The sequence below is a fragment of the Thunnus albacares genome, chromosome 5 (assembly GCF_914725855.1).
Source record: "Thunnus albacares chromosome 5, fThuAlb1.1, whole genome shotgun sequence".
Lineage (NCBI taxonomy): Eukaryota > Metazoa > Chordata > Actinopteri > Scombriformes > Scombridae > Thunnus > Thunnus albacares.
In genome coordinates, this window is record NC_058110.1 from 26,040,244 (window position 1) to 26,057,931 (window position 17,688).

The 17,688-nt window shown below is 44.1% G+C and overlaps 1 protein-coding gene across 1 annotated transcript in view; it reads left to right on the forward strand.

The window, feature by feature from the left end:
• camta1a (calmodulin binding transcription activator 1a) overlaps positions 1-17,688 on the forward strand; it is a 158,614-nt gene that overhangs the window by 78,725 nt on the left and 62,201 nt on the right. The gene's annotated exons all lie outside the window — the stretch shown is intronic.

Here is a 17,688-nt window from a genome sequence, read left to right on the forward strand (position 1 = left end):
TCACACTCTCAATAAGTGCAGCACACACACACACACACCAATAATAAGAAGACAAATCTAATATCAAAATCTAATATGATTTGCAGTTACACTGTAGAGTTCTGTAGTTCTACATTGAAATATATACACTGAAACTGAATGTGAAATATTTAAATTACTGTGCTTGCTGTGTTCATCACTTTTACAAGACTGAGTTAAACTAACTTTGCATACTTCTCCAATATTGTGAACACACACACACACACACACACACATACAGATACACACATTCTCACATCGAATGAGAGACAAAAGGGGATGGCGGGATTAACGGATCAGTTCCCAATTTCCCCCAGCTGCCCAGCAGTAATCAGATCATCTTGCACCTGACGTGAGGCCTGAATTCCATTAGGCTTTATTAGCAGTAATTATCCCCTGCTTCCACCCCATGCTGTTCTCTCACTCCCTATCCTCTATTTTTCCTCCGGATCCTGACATTGCCCTCTCCTTCCTCCATCCTCTTCACTCCTCTTCAATTTTTAACTGTTGTTCACAACTCGAACCCTCGCTGTGGGTGTCATCGCACCACTAAATCGTCTGGACGGCTCATTGTAATTCTTGTAATTCTTGTAAAGTCTCTGTCTTTCTCTTTTTGGTCATTTCCCATATGTAAATCCAAATATTCCTGCTAAAGGTCACTGTGACATACTATACAGACAGACACAAGCACACACACACACACACACACACACACACACACACACATGCACATTTTGCTTTTAGTCTTAGTGGACCTAAGGATGAAAAGGCCACTTCACTTGATCCCAATAGCGCTGAGGGACGCATCAGACAATTGCCTCTCTTTTTTTTTATGCGCTTGTTTCTTTTTGCAGCGGGCCCAGAGATGAGATGGACAATTGTGGGCTCTTTCAGATAGTGTTTCTCACTCAAGCAGGAAAGAGCATGAGGACTACAGAAAAGGCAAAATCCTCCTGGGAGCAGCTTTTTACTCCCAGTTTGTGTTCATTTGTCCCCCCGCTCCCCTCGGCTGCCTTTGGGAGCGAGTCAGCACTTGTTTTATTGGCCGTTACTGTGTGTCAGGGAGCAAATCGGTTTTTACTCACAGGTGCGAGTGGAGGACAAGTGTGAGTGTTCCATTACTTTTTGTATCAGGTTGGAATTATCTGGGTGCGAACGGGTTTGTCCGTCTCTCTCTGTGTGTTGGTGTAGGACTGTGCATAGATAGGAGATGTGTGTATTTGTTAAAAAGCGAGAACTGTATTTTTATGTTTACTTGTTTGTACATGAGAGAATGAGTATATGCATATATATGAGGTGTAGCAAAGTAGATGATGGAGCTGATTCCCTCTGTGCTGTTTATTATCACATTTTGTGTAATTATATAATTACTGCTAATCACCCACCTGAGGTGGCGGTGCTCTGCGGCAACACACTATTACAGAACAAACACAGCGACCTCAGCACATCTCACACTCATTAACACATGAGCGAGGGAGGAGCCCTCCCTCATTCTCTTTCCCTCTCTCTATCTTTCCCTCTTGCTCTCCTTCTCTATGCTCATTATCTCTTGTCTTTATTTACATGCATGAAAACACACATGCGTGCACATGCTCGTGCACGCTCTATAATGTAATGAGGATCCCAATCAACCGTAATGAGATGAATAGCATTTCAGCGCCAGATAGGAGAAATTTATAGAGAGAAAATCTTCCCAGCAGGTATGTTTCTGATGTGAAACGGAAACAAGAAGAAAGCATCTCCAAATCACATCTGATGTTCCATCCTTTCGACAGGCAGTTGAGAGAATGGGGTAATAGTGTAGCATTGCCATATACTGCACATTAGTTAACTGAATGTGCCAGTCTCCAAATGAGAGAGAATGAGGAGTGGGGGGGGAGCGGGGGGGGATGGCGAGAGCTATTCAGAGGCAAAAGACAAATCTCACATTTCAGACTCCATTTCAAAGAACATGAAATTCAATATACCACTCCAATCTAGTGCATGCTGTCATTGCTTATGCCAGTAATAGCAATCAGAGATATTGTATTCACTCCCCTCAGCCTCCCGGTGTCAATTTATGTTTATGTTTGCCAGTAAATATATTAAATGTCATTTAAGCCTTTTCAAGAAGTTGATTGTTTTACTTTTCTTTTGTGTCGTCTGGTTCTCGCTGTTTGTCATCCTCCAGATCTTTGCACAGGCTTTTATTAATCTGCAGGCTGGATGGCAACTCTCACTTGCACTCTCCAATGCCCCACTGTCATCTGGTTGTGTAAATCTCCCTACTAAATTAAATTTTTACCATCAGCCATATGCACAAATTGAAAAGACATAGAGGAATCTAGGTATAGTATTTACACTGGTCAGCTGAAAATTGAGTGACATTTGAATCGTGCATTAGTTTGGACTGCCTCTGCCCCTTTCTACCCTTGTTTTTGTGCTCTGAGAAAAGAATCCAGCAGGAGAGGAGAGGAATTCTTCACACTCACAGACACACACAAACACAAACTGTGTGCTGCATTAGCTAGGCGCCCACTGAGAGGCATTATGCTAGCTGACAGTGCGAAAGGATGGCACAGAGAGACCCCCAAACATCTCGCCCACATAATGAGATAGGGCAGAGCATCGGGGCCTCTGGAGGAAGAAGAGGGATGGCAGTGGGAGGAGCTTTTGGAACATGTCGGTCCTCATGTAGCTCACAGAGGACGTGCTGGACCCCTCTGTCACCAAGTGTATCTGAAGGATGGCAGCTGCAGACAGAGGCTTACACGTACAGCTCAGCTGGCTCATATCTGGCAGGCAGAATGAATTTATCAGAAGGCAGGGACAGACAACACAGCCCAACCATGTTCATCAGATGGAAAAAGGAACTTTAATTAAGTCTGTGTGTATATATTGTGTGTGTGTTTGAGAGAGTGTGTGTGTGTGTGTGTTGATAAGAGAGCATCTCTCAGCTCTCCCTGACAGATAACAACCTGCATTAGACTTAAAGAAGACTTGAGACAGAGACTCTAGTTTGCACATATTTTTTTTTTTTTTCCATCTCCTCCCAGATTCCCCTTTACGAACTCTGTAGCACTGCAATTCTACCCACTCTAAAAATGCAGTGGCAGCACTTTTCAGGCCTCAGCGAAGCCTATTACTGTACAGCACAACTAGTGCTGGAGGCCTGTTGGTAGGTACAGTATACACAGAAGTATGGCCATCTTCATTCTCTTCAAGTATCACTTAGGGATACACCTTGTTTTCAAGGAGCTAATGGGTTGTAGCAATTGCTTTCAAACTGTGGCATCTTTAGAGTAACTTTTAGCTCTAGGAGGAGACTGTCTCCATTACTGTCATCATCAGCTAGAGGAGGAATTATCTAAAAATCTGGCTGCAGTGTTCATTGCGTGTCATGAAATCAGCAGCTGGGTAAATGTTAGTCCAAATCTCTTGACTAAAGACCAGACCCTCTATCTCTCTCCCACTCTTTCTGTGTCTGTCTTTTTCAGTCTGTCTTGCTGACCTCTATATCTCCCTCCAGTGTCTGTGTCTGTGCTTCCTTTGGAAAAGCAAGAGGAGGTGTGCACACAGAGATGAGGGAGACTCCAGCCCAATCTCATTTGGGCATAGAGAGGGCAGAGTGCCACCAGGAGCCTCCACTCAGTTACACCTGAGGGGCCCCTGCTATGCAAGGAGGATATGCAGCTTTGCATGCAAATCGCTGCCGGGAGCCATCCGCCTGCCACCTTACACAGGGGCACAGAAACACTGGTGCCTGATTTACATGAAGCGTATCAAACCCTGCTCTGCAAACATGTGTTAAAGACTGTAATTTTCTCTCATGTGTTGTATCCGTCACTTGTGCTCTGGCGCCTGGGAACATAGAGATGACATTCCATGACATTTCATGCAATCCATGTGTCATAAAGCTGACATAAAGGTTGACATACAGCTTACTTGAAGATGGATTGACTGTCATAAACATTGATGGCACTACATAACAAATGATGCTAAATTTTCATGGCACTGTCGTGACATTGAACAATGTCGTCTCTGCAATCGAATCCGGAGCTCATTTTCCAAGCGCTGACCTAAATCTTAGTAATGTCACTTCGACCAACATGTTATGATTGAATGACTCCGTGATCGTACGCTATTTGTCATAAGAAGTCATTATACAGCGTAAATATCATAATCAAACTGTTATTTGTGAAGCCGTTATCCGTACATTGAGGTCTGAGGAAATCAACATCTTTCAGTGTCTTCTGGATCTAGTTCCCCTGCAGAACATTGTATTTTACTTTGAGACAGTGGGGAAGACAGTGTTTTTTTCGCCTTTGAAAGGTAAATATGTTCTGTGGTGTAGATTATATGTTACAACAGCTTTTTTTACTGTTTCTTTTAATAACGTTTTTGACATACGGGTATACTTCAGCTCTACATCCTGTTTTGTGCAAAAACCTCCGTATGAGTGATAAATATAACATGAGACATCCTAAAATTAGAAAATGATACTGTTTTTGTGTGCCTTCATTCTGTTTGCTCAGATGTGTTCGTGCATGTTCATATGAGTTTGTGTACCTCTGTAAAATTCGGCTAGCGGCTCAGGACAAGCCAAGGAGATTGGTAGATTGGTCTCCTCCTCATCCGTATGCATAGCTAGGCCTCCTCCAGAACTCTTTTGTTTTTAATGATAACTGGTCCCATGCATTGTTTACTAAGATGACAGGTCTATTTTCTTTTGATTTATAGCACTGTGGCATTCAAGGAGATACTGTACTTATTACTTTAAATGCAGTATGCAAAAACAAGTCAAAGAGACAGGCAGAAGGAGGGAGCAGGGAGGGGTGTGAACATAAATTAAGGGTCATTGTTTCCCTCCTGGTTCAGACTGAGCAGCTGTTTGTTGAGGTCTAGACAGAGAACTGAGAGCTGATCACCTTAGGAGGTCACCGCTGCTCTCAGCCCCCACTTACTTGCCTGCCAGGACTCTAGAGTGGAGGTGTTGGCATTGCCAGAGTACCCTGTCAACTACATCTTTATATTTTGTTTTGTGTGTTTGGGCAAGTGGCCGGGCTTCCTCTCTGAATCCTGATATACACTTCAGGGGGAAACTCCCTCTGGTGGTTAAACACCAGTGTCACACACCTAAGTTTGTTGATAAGACAGCACTCGAACTAACCCTTCCCCTTCCCAGTTCTACTCGGCAGAAAACTGAAAAGTTTATACTAGATTAATTTTTTCAAGAACAACTTAAGTGTTGAGGAAGTACGGCGAGGCGCAGGTGAGGAGAGAGGTAAAGAGGAAGTGGTAGAGAGGGAGTCGGGTTGTCATTGTTTTGACAGATTTAGTTACAGTAGCACAGAGATCAATTATTCAGCAGAGGCATGCGTGGTCGCAGGATTAATGGCGCATGCAGCAGATAAATCAACCATTGGTCTCGAACCTCTCTGGGAGTGAGAGAAACGGTACCAGACAAACATAGAAACACATTTGATGTTGGCATTTTATATTCATCCTTTACCATTAGTAACCTTGAGATTTCAGAAGAGAATGGGGACAGAGAGCACATCCAGCTACAAATAACACATCCAGATTTGGGGATATAATGTCAAAAAATGAGCACATTATATCATCTTGAATGCCGATTTGGCTCCGAAGGACAGAAGTATCTCTCTGTCCTCAGACTGTGGAAGGATATGAAAAAGGAGGGCTGTAGTTGCTGTTGAGAGATTGAAACGATGCTATATATTACAACCTCTGGAGACCTGTCGCCACTCCAACTTACTACCCCCCACCACCCCACCCCAACCCAACCCCCACCCCCACCCCCACCGCCATCTCTGTCTCTCTCTCTCTCTCTCTCTCATTCTCACTTTGACTTTGCTCTGGGTCCTTTTCCCCTTTCTGCTTTACTGTTACATTTCTCATCACATCCACCTTTGTGTATATATTCATACAGTGCATCTACAATATCCATGTTCTTGTCTGCCTGGCTCTACTTGAATTTGTATATATATATATGTGTGTGTGTGCATCTCTCTGCCTGATTGAATTTGCTACATTCAGGCACCCTCCCCACCCCCCCTCTTCCATCCTTGTCTGTTTTGACTGCCAAGTTGTACCTGTCTGGTATTTCAGGTACATCTTAGCCCATGTATCTGCGTGCTCCTATAATTCCCTTCCTCTATTTGTCTGTCTCCTTTATCTGTCTGTCTCCTTTATCTGTCTCCTCCCTAGCTGCTGCCCCAGCCCAAAACAGTCCTCACGGCCTTCCTTCTCCTACAGTTGAAATCACATACTCTGGTCAGGCTCCCATCTTCAAACACCAAGCTTTGCCCAGCCAGAATGTCAAATCATTTTAGTCTCAGTCCTATTTTTCTTTCTCTCTGTGTTTGTTTCTATGGCCCTAGTTCTCACCCTGTCTTTCTGTTGCTATTTCTGTGCGCATCTCTTTCTCATAAAAAAACATGTTCACTCCTCTGAATGTATTTTCTCCGTTTCTCTCTCTTCTCTGTGATTATCTTCATATGTAGTACAAGTGCACCGCTGAGCCCAAAAGTGTTTCTGTGAAGCCAAAGCTAACCTTTGCGCCCAGATTTGAGTAATCGCAATTAATTAAGAGTGGAGGGAGCAAGGAGGACTTTGGCCATATCAAAGCCGCAACAGGACACAGAAAGACATTTTGCAAGGCAGTGAGGCAGCTATGGTGGAAGTGGGAGGATCAAAGCAGAGGATGGTGGCAGAGTGCTGTCCCCTGCTGTGTAGCTCAGATAAAGACAGGTTAGCGCCACAGGTCTCCTCAGTGAGAGGGAACCAGGCACGAGGCCAGGGGAGATGCATGAACAAGCCAGCTTACAAACATCTCATAATAACTCAGGCAGAAGAAGCCCTCTGAATTAAAGTGTCACTTTTCATTTGCTTTCCTTTCCCTCTCTTTGGCTCACTGGCTGATTTTTCCCTCTCTTCCTTTCTTCCATTCTCTCTTACTCCCTCTCTCTTGTCTGCCTACCCCACCCCCATAACCACCCCCCCCCCCCCCCCCCCCCCCCCCCGCCCCCCGCCCCCCCCTTCCTCATCACAATCTGAACATAACATGGACTCCTTCAGTTGCGTTCCCCACTGTCTTCATCACAGGGCTGCCTGGGGGCTCTCAGGCTCCTCCATCTGCCTGCTGTGTGTCTGCAGCTCTCCCTGTCTTCCTTTGCTTGCCTCTCTGTCTGTTTGTGGCAATCCCAGTCTCTCCAAATCTGTCTACTGTGTGTTTGCCTGTGTGTCTGTCTGCAGGGCTCTCGGTCTCCCCACACACGTACAGTCAGAAGTATAAGCATTGGCAATATGAGCAAGTTAAAGTTTTTTTGGCTATATCTTCATCTATAGTGGAATAAAGTCAGATTAATGTTCCACAAAGGACATATAATACTGTATGTGATTTACCAAGTCAGTCTGGTTATCTATCTAGTTGACAGTGGAGTCCTCAGTTTTATGCTGTTGACCTTTTATAAACCCTGTTATATTTTATTAAACTTTTTTGAATTCAGTTGGTTGTTGAAGTCGTAGATCTGCTCAGGGGGATATGACAGGAGGCAGAATCTACAGTCTGGCTGAACTTGCTGCTGTTTCCATAGTACCTCTGTGATCATTGTCATTACCGTCATTGTTCTCAATCCCACTAATCCCGCCGCTGAGCCTGGCTGTCCAAATTGGGTGTGCAGGGCAGGGGTGCTGCCGGGGGGGGGGGTTGAGGAGGAGGAGGAGCGAGGAGAGGGGGTAGAAGCGAGGTGCATAGAAGCTGATGAAGGTTGTTGCCATGCTCTGAAGTGAAGCACCATCTTCCCTGCAGTGTTAGGAAGGGATGGGGCAGCTATCAGTCTTTAATTGGGCACTGTGGGCCGTAATAAAGAGATCTCAGAGTATGGAGAAATAGAATGCGGGAGAATGAAAGAGAGATACAGAGCGATATGGAGGCCAGAGTGTGGGTTTGGTGGAGAGCGGAACCTAATGCGCTTTAATGCAATGTGTATTGGCAGGTGTCGCTCTGCCTAATTTCACGCCTCCGTGAGCGAATGTGCACCCAGACGATCGCCACTTCCAAGTCCCCCTCTCTTTCGCTCTCTCCCTCTCTCTCTACTTCAGGCTCTCTGGTTTAATGTATAGTCGGTGATGTGTTTGTCCTTCCACATGACTGTGATTTGGCCTGTACAGAATGTGGACTTTGGTTCCCCTGAAACCTGGAATTGCATGCCAAGCTCCACGACAGGCTAAATGTGCAGCATAAGCACTAAATAGAGGCATGGTGACAGTTAAGGAAGCACAAGAGCCCACCTCTTCCATCTGTCACATCCAGGCCATATTATGAGGGATGATGTGATGCGTGTTCTTTTGCTTCTGTCAGTAATCTGGCCTGTTGGACTTATGGCCAGTGGGTAGACACAATAATAGGGGGGGAATGGGTCAGCCAATGGTTTGTGTTTGTGTATGTGTGTGTGTTTGTGGGTTTGTACGTCACACACAGTGGGACCGTCACGGGGGCATCCCGTAGTAGCAGAGACAGAAACGAGTTCTGATCCTGGATGCCCTGCCTCGCTTCTCCTATGACCCTCCGTTGCTCCTCACCCTCTTACCCTTCCTCACCCCTCCTCTCTACTTCTCACTCATCCTTTACCCTTCTCTCCCCTCATCACTGTTCCTCCCTCCTCACCCGTTCTCGCCCCTCCTTCCTGTAGTCTGTGTTTGTGTTGGAAAGATTAAGCTGCTCTGACAAAGCTGTGTTTACAAATATGCAGGCAGAGAAACAGGCCAAGCGACGCTGAATAGGAATAGAATACAAATTGCTTTTTTATCTCTCTTAGGGCCAGGGCGAGAGAAAATGTGTTTGCGATTGTTGCTCCTCCGCCTGTGAAGGATAAAGCCTCAGTACTGGGTTTGGGCTCCCTGTTAGCATTCATTCTATCCTCTCCTCTCTCTGTCTCTCTCTCTCTGTGTCTCTCTGTCCTCCCACTCCCTTTCTTCCCCCCATGCTCTTTCTCCTCTTTGTCTGCTCCACACTCTCTGTCTCTTTCTCCCCGGCAGGAATTTTTTTCTTGCTGTTTCCTTGGTAATCATATCTCCTCTTCTCTCTTCTTCCATCCCTAACTCTCTCATGTCTCCCTTATGTGTGCTCCTCTCTCCTCTATATGTGCACTACTCCCTCTCCCATCACCTCATTCCCTCAATAATTTTCTCCATTCCTCTCCCCCCCCCCCCTTCATGTTTCCATACAAGCTGAATATCTCTCCGTCGCTCACTCTCTTTCTCCCTTTCCATCCATCCTATTTTCTCTCCTCTGCTCAGTAGGACTTGTCATGATTTACAGTCTCTCTCAGCTCTTCCTTGCTCACACCGGAGATATTGGAAATTTGGAGTGCCTATAGATCACGGCAGGGGGAGAAGGCGTGATCCACCGCTAATCAGCCCTAACAGAACTGCACAGCATTACAAATCTGAGCCCTCTCTTACAATTAGGCAGCACGTCTGCCTGGCATAACACACGGCAGGGAGGCTGAGCCTGTGATGTCATCTTTAGCAGGTCTCCGCCGGGTGTGTGTGTGTGTGTGTGTGTGTGTGTGTGTGTGTGTGTTTTAGGGGGAAACAGAGGGTTGGATGGTTTGCTCTCATTAATGCAGAGGACGTGCTCCCCTTCTCCACACAGTGGCACTTTTATCCTTACCTCAGCTAACACAAGGGAAGGTTAATGGGCGGTCATACAGACTCAAACAATGCCATCTATGTTTATTAAGCAGCAGCAGCCTCACCATGTGATGCTTAATTGATTATTTAATTTTAAATATGGGACATTTTGACTTTTGAGTAGCAAAAACTTAAGCCACATCAAACTTCTATGGGGGTTTTTACTGTTCATCTACTACTGTAGCCACTAGGGGTGAGCCCCAATACAAATACGTTATTCGGCAAAGCACAAATAGTGGGTTTTTTATGAATATTTGTTTTATACAAATATTTTTAAAAGTATTTGTTTTCGAGAAGAAAAAAAACAACATGTTAAATACCAGCGGGCAGGTCAGTTATATCGCTATCTCAGTCTCTCTCCTCTGCTCCACTGTTACATCTATCAGCAGGTCTCAACGAGGGGAGTCACATCCACCTGCTACATGATGCACATTTCCTAATTTGGACATCACTCTCGAAGTTGGGGGTGTTCCCCGGAGATAAAGCTGAGCTACTGATACAAGTTAAGTGCTCCCAAGGGAACACTTCATGAACACTTATTGCAACACTTTAATTTTCTAAAATTAAAAGCATAATAAAAACAAAAACAGGATTTTTAACCCTCTTACCACTTTTATTGAAATACAAATGATTTTGCTGCCTCAACATATACAGATACAAATATAAATACTGGGCCTTCTGCACATCCTTAGTAGCTACATCTGTACCTGTAATGCTATATCCCCTCCTTCCCTGTTTCGATCTAAGGGATGGGAATTCATATCAATGTTCTGTGTTGATATCGCTTTGGCTATTCTCCAGCACATGCATTTGGGTTTGACTAAGCGGAATGGAGACACCAGGTACGGGAACGTCTTCTTAGACTCAGCTGTTTCCCACTCACTAAAAATGACAGCTAAAACCTGACCTCTGATCTTGTGTCTTTAAACTGTGGCCCGATAACCTGATTGCTGTATCCATTACTCCACTTTTAATGGAATGAAGTGCCTGTCGTGGTTGATAGCCCCAGGCTTGTAATGCAAACAGATGCTCATTACTCTTCTCGCTGCGAGACATTTTTTACATGTCTATTCTAGACAGGCAATCTAGAGGTCAGCTCATAGGTTAGGTGATAAGGAAGTGGTGTCTTGAGATAATGACTGGTTTCCATTTGCTATTTTACCTTTTACACATATACTTAACATCCATTTGTAACTTGTCATCCCTCACATTAGTATAATTTGCTGATCTCCTCACATGCACTTTTAACTAAAGCTATTTTGCATTATCAAGATGCACGGAGTTCAAACGTAAATTTGCAAGACAACCTATTAGCATTTCAAAAACAAAACCTTGACTTAAGCTAATTTAATCTGTCGTACATCTCCAAAGTAAGGCCACTTTCTTATGTGTGGAGCAAAGTCAGTCGAAGAGAGGAGAAAGATAAGAAAAATGAAATCCAGAGTGAGGGAAAGTGGAAAGAGAACATTTGGGCCTCTCCTCATAGTGTGGGTACTATAGAAACACAGTTTGACTTTTGAGAAGCTGACAGAAGCGCTGCAAGGTTTACTGAGCTTTCCTTTGTTGACAGGCATCAATGTGTTGACTGCTGTTGTAGGCTTAGGTCAAGGCAAGGCCTCTACTGGCTCTTTGTGAAGTATAAAAAACAGTCTGATATATTTACTCGTCCAGCCATTTCACCCCTCTTTTTATGTAAAGTTTTCAACATTTTTGTTACTTTAAGTGAATAGGTCTTTAGGCAGTGCTGCATTCAGTACAGATGTACAGTAGCCACGGTAACGTAAACCTGCTCAAGGTCTGTTTGATGTTTGATGTGTATGTGTACTCTATATCCATTTGGCACAGGATTGTGTTAATTGAAATATTATAGGATACATGAATATGTGATTATCAGTCTGATTTGTCTATGAAGACACTGATAGTTAAGTCTATAAAGCCTTTAGCAATTACATTTATGGTCTGCATTCATCTTTTCACTCTGTAGCACTGGCTATTTATAGTTTGTGATGTCAAGGAAACACCCAACTCGCTATATTTTTGTTTTATTTTTATATTTTTTGCCAAGCTGTGTCGTAATGATGTTGCTGGCTTGATGATGATGATTCATTTTGCATGTAGTCTGGCTGTGACCCGATCCTGCTGAGAATTTTTAAGCAGCTTGTGTCACTGTGTGTCAGTGCTCTCGCGGTTGTGTGCATAATGCATGTTTGCGTGCTTGTGTGTGTTGTCTTGCACTTGTGTGTGCAGTCACATATAGATATATTTCTGTCTCTGTATGTGTATGTGCATTATTGTAGTTTGCAGGTGTAACTTGGCACACAGTAAAGTGCGTGCGTGTTTGTTCCTATGTGTGTTTGGGCCTTTGTGTATTAGTGTGTGTGTTGGTGTATGGTGGCATGCCGTAGGCTCCATGCCACCCTTCCATCCCATTAGCTGAGCCCAGCCCCTGCCTGTGTCTGCTTTAACCTTGGCCAGCGGGCTGGAGGAGAGGGAGAGTAATTCTAACCTTAAAAACCTGCTGATTAAAGCTAGTTTGGTGGAATTCGATTCCACTTAATGCCTTTGGCCGTGAGCCCAGCTGGCTAGCATTAGCATCAACAGACACCGTGTCTTCAGTCAGGGAGACAGACGTGCATAGGCATGTGCATGAGCTTCCTCTGGCACGTGCAAAAGCCCCACAATCCCTTTCTCTATCTTTTCTGTCTCTCTATTCTTCTCCTCTGTCCTCTGCCTCTCATCTCACTCTCATCATTTTCTATACCCAACCTCATCACCACAGTTTTCCTCCCTAAAATGTCTTTCCTCTCATTTGTCTTGAATTTGTTCTTGTCTTCCTTAGCCTCAGGAATGAGGCCAGAGAGAGTCAGGTATGTCGGTGTGGCAAGCGGTCAGGGGTTTCTCTCTAACTGCCTCAGCCCTGTTATTGTTTTCCTCTTGAACTTGATGTATAGCTGTGTTTACGCGTCCAGCGTGGCTAATTAATTCTCCTCTTCAGGGCCTGTTTATCAACTGTTTGTGTTTATTTTACAATGAGTACGCTATTTTTAGAGCACACTCATTTCCATAACACATGCATTTTTCCAGAGCATCATTTGTTTTGCTTTGTTGAGAAATTTAGGTTTGTTTTTCATTTTTTCCTCCAGCTCGGGTGAAGCCTGCCAATTCATTTTGTAGCCCACTCAGTTTTGACTGATTTAGAGGCTGCAGCTGGTCCAACAGAGAGGACCGAGGAGATAAATCTAAGCCTCTTTTGATTTATTATGTATAATGTCTCATCAACCGTTGCTTAAGTCTTCAGATGCACTAAAGAATTATACTGTTACAACTTTACAAGTAGTGGCTTATTTAAAGGGGTATAAAGAAGGAGAAGAATCTTAATAGAGAAAGAAATAGCTGGGATAAAAGCCATAGTCATTGTGCCAGTAACATACAGGATCTGTGCATTTCTCTCTGAATCCAAAATGCAAGAGAGATACAGTATATTATGGGCATTCTGGGCATAGTGCCACCCTACCAGACACTACAGATAATTTGATTCCCGCTGAACGGTTGGGAGAGCAGAGCGACTGACTGTAAAGACAGCAGGTGAAATGCAGAGCATTACGGTATCTGTCGAAAATGAGCTCATCCTCCAAACTGGAAGTGGCACTTTTCAGCCGTAAGTCATCTAATCACGTCTGTATAGAGCCAGAAATCGTTGGTTGATCAATAGTCATCATGGATGCTGTCAATGGCCAGGGTAGCTCGAATCTTGCATGGTCCATGAATCTCTATTGAGTATGGATTTTGCGTTCCCTCCCCGGATGGGGTTTGATAGTACTGCCTGATTGGCTGCTGCATGAGCTCTATTTATGCTGCTGTGCCCCAGGCTGAATCACCTGCCTCAGGCATCCATGTGAACAGACATATGCAAACATGCACACACACAAGTACACACACACAAAATGATACATTCCCTCTAATGAAGCAGTGAGCCAGAAGTGACTTTACCAGGTAGATGTCCATGTCAACAACTGTATAATAGTGCGAAGCAAGTCATTCAATACAGCAAGAGCTGAAAAATTTATATTAGATCCAACTGTAGATTTTTTTTGTCTCCCCCCTCTGGCAGTGAGAGTAATTACAAAAACACTGTCGACATGTGCTTACGTCATAGGCTCCACCATAGCCTACTCCGTTGCTACTGTTGCAGCTATAAAACGGTGGATAAATTGTTTTCAGTGCGACACAACCCCTGTGAAATGACTTGTGTCACTATCAGAATTTGATCCATTCAGTCTGATAACATTTGGAAAGCCTAGAAGGGCCGTACAATAAAGTTATCCCCATTCAAGTTAGCAGAGGCTAACCTAAAGCTAGCTGCTTGGAGGTCTCTGGTGATGAATGCATACTGCTCATGCTCTGTGGGCAGTATGCATTCATCCGGCCGGGTGCGGAAATATCAAACCCGACACCAGATTTAAAAACTCTGTATACTGTGAAATACAGAGCGATTTATCTGGCAGTGACAGGTTTAATCAGCATTGTGTGAACTCATTTGACAAGGGCTTGAATTTAACGGATGTTCATTTATATGTAAAAGTTCCACACTGCAGGTTTAAGGAAGCATTAGAGGACAAAGGAGTCATACATAAGTAAACTATCCTTGAAACAGTTGGCTGGGCATGATTGCTGGAAACTTGGAGTTGGACACAGGAATTTTAGTTTTTTTTTTTTAAATAGGGAAAAATAGTTTTTAACAAAATGCCAGGCATATTATGTGTGCAGGTGCATATTTCTTATATTTATTAGCAAGTGTGCGTGTGTTTACTTGTACATCTATCTATGTGAGGACTAATTTGAGTTTTAGGCCATGGGAGTGAGGGCCTTTTTGGAAAATGCCGACATTTTGGTCAGTCTTCACTTTGTTACAGATCTATAAAGGGCTGCTTGAGGGCGAGGGTTAGGGTAAGGTTAACGTTGGGGTAAGGGGCTAGGGAATCAATCATGTCAATGAGGGTCCTCACAAGGATCGAAGTACAAACACATGTGTGTGTATGTGTGCTCTTCCCAGTTGGACCAACAATCCAACAGACGGACAAATGTGTGGCAGCCTCTGACAGTAAGACGTTTGAATCACGGCAGGAAAACAGCAAATTGCCAACATAAATAAGGTGCCACGCTCTGATTAGGACTGTCTTCACACATCATTATGGTCTAATGAGAGAGTTTCCACTCTCTCTCAGTCTCACTATAACGGTGTGTCTGCTTGCCAGTTTTGCCTCCGCAGATTTTACATTTTACTAACCCATTTCTAGTTGTGCCTGACACCTGTCAGCCATGATGGATGAATGTAAGTGAGGTGTCATCAGGGCAACAGGCAGGCCAGGGGCAGCTGTGGCCTCAAGAGGCAGGACAGGTAACCGGTGGTGGCCCTGCCTTAATATCTGAAGGCTTTATTTAGGACAAGCTGTTTATCACTAGGCTGTCTGGTCTGTTTGCCCTGTGTGAACTGCGATCCTGCTCCACTCGGGACCGCTTTAACACCCCAAGGGGGGGCGTGTTCAGGCCAGCCAATAATACCCTCTCATTGGGCCAGCGTTTCATCGCCTTGGCCACTTGCTTGAGTGACAACTCTAAATGAATTTGCTGCATCAGTGTCTGACTTTAGAGGACACACATTGCTTTAACTCTTTTTTTCCTGCTGTCCGCAGTGACAGCGCATGAATATATTATGGTCACGCCACTTGTGAATTCTTTAAACTGTTGTGTGTTGTGTATCATTCTTCTATTGTGTATCGACCCCCAACACGACAGTGCACCAAACATAAATTCATATATGTATGGTGTTTAATTAGTCTCAAAACCCACTCACATAAAAACCAGGCGCATGCACATGATAGGAACACACAGAAAGGAGCATTTATGCTCTGTAAGCTCAGAGAACAGTACCCGCGAGCAGAAAGCATCCTCACGAGAGAGCATTTCTGCTCCGCATGCACAAATGCAGTCCCACGAGCACGGGCTGTGACGACCGCAAGCTCGACCCTCCCTATGCACTCACAAATGCTCAACACTCGCTCGCTCGTCAAGTTGACTTTTGAGACTTTGAAGGCGGGGACGGAATAGACAGTCCGCTCCTTTGATTGTTCACTTTGAATACTGACCATGACCTTTGATTGGCTGTTTGGTTTGATCATTGACACAGTTGAAGACGCCAGTTGCCTGAGGGAACTAAGGGAAACATAAATAATGATATTTAGCGGCTTATTCTCAATTTTTTTACTACTTACACTCATGAAAAAGTGTTAAGCATAGTAGCAAAAGCCTTAACACTGTTTAAACCCACTGAGGTTTGTGAAACCTTTTCTTGCTTATGAAAACAGAAAAAAGGGCGATTTTAATGATATTTCGACGTTATACCAGGTCTAAATCAAAAACCACTTTACTTAGACTTGTCAAATCTGGACTAAATTACCAAGGAGACCCCAAAGACTCATTAAAACACAGTTTCAGATTTGTGAAACCTTTAATCTATTTGTGAAAACTGAAAAAATGCGATGAAAAAAGACTAATTAAATGCCATACATATGCGTGAGTGTGTGTGTGTGTGTGTGTACGTGTACACCTATGTATTTGTTTCGGTGTGTTTGTATCAGCGTGCAAAAGCCCTTCAAAATTATACACTGCGAGACTGCACATTTTATGAGAGGATATGTGTGTATGTGTATATAATTATGGTTTAATTGCTTGCCCTGTGATGTGCTGTCATCTGTCACAGCCCAAAGACAGCAAATAATGGTTCTGCTGCCGTCACTTTGTCACCCAGACGCTCAGCATGCAGAGAGCAGCAGAAACACCAGTAACTGATATGCGTCTTGAATTACTGATAAGCGCTCGAGTATGATGAGCTTTGTGTACGTGGGCGTGCTTGTGCTCTCAAAAGTATCTTGGTCGGCCTTTCTATCTTGGTGTATTGTGTTTGCCTGTGTAAGTGTGCATAAGGGTGTGTGCGTGAGTGTAAAAGCATGTGTCTGTGTGCTTGTGTGAATATTTCTGTGTTTACGAGTGGGTGTAGTTTTGTTAGAGCTCATTGTCTAATTCTACGTGTGTGTGTGTGTGTGTGTGTGTGTGAGTTGGTGGGAGTGTGACGGGAGGGTGAGGGCGTACAAGCTCGCGTGTGTGTGCAAATGTGTTTGATGCTGACTGTATATCGGCACTGACAGGTGCAACAGTTGTGTTATGCTTTAAGCTGCTTGTTTGTCTGGCACGCTGCTTTGTGTGGTTGAGAAATGGAGTAAACAGAGGGAGAGGAAAGCAGCCTGGGGGCTAATTTATTCACTCCCCAGTCGCCCTAGTCACAGAGGCCTGTTGCACCGACCCACCTGCCAATCCTGAGGAGCTTGCCATAGCCTCATCCAACTGCACACAGCCACGGCAACAGCCCACTCTCAGTGGGCCAAGCGCTTTAGGCTAGAGCAGTATTAACCATGATATATCAATAAACCCTTAATCAGAATTAACAAGACAGCAAGTTTCTTTAGCGCACAAGCAGCATTTGATAAAAGTCTGCCATTTTCTGTATGCAGTGAAAACGAATGCAGAGTTACAGTTATATGTTGTTGTTGGTGGCATTTCTGTTTGTAAGCACCTTTCACAAAGGTATCGCAATATATGACTGTAGTTAAATGCATAAACAGTTTAATGTCCACACGTACTATATTGTATGACAAAATGCCTAATCCCTGAAAAGAGCACAAAGTACAGTTTATGACATAAATACTTAGAAAACTGCACAGTAGAAATGTGTGAGCTGGTAGCAGTTGTAGTTGACTGTAGTAATGTGATGTTAGATGCACTGTGGGAGTGGGAGGAAGTGTCTGTCCGTTGCCAGCGTGGAGTAATGGATGGCAGAGCTATGGGAGTGGGAGGAGGCATACATCCTATTTCAGACAGCTGTAATGGATGAGAGTACAGCAAAAAATAAGAACAGGG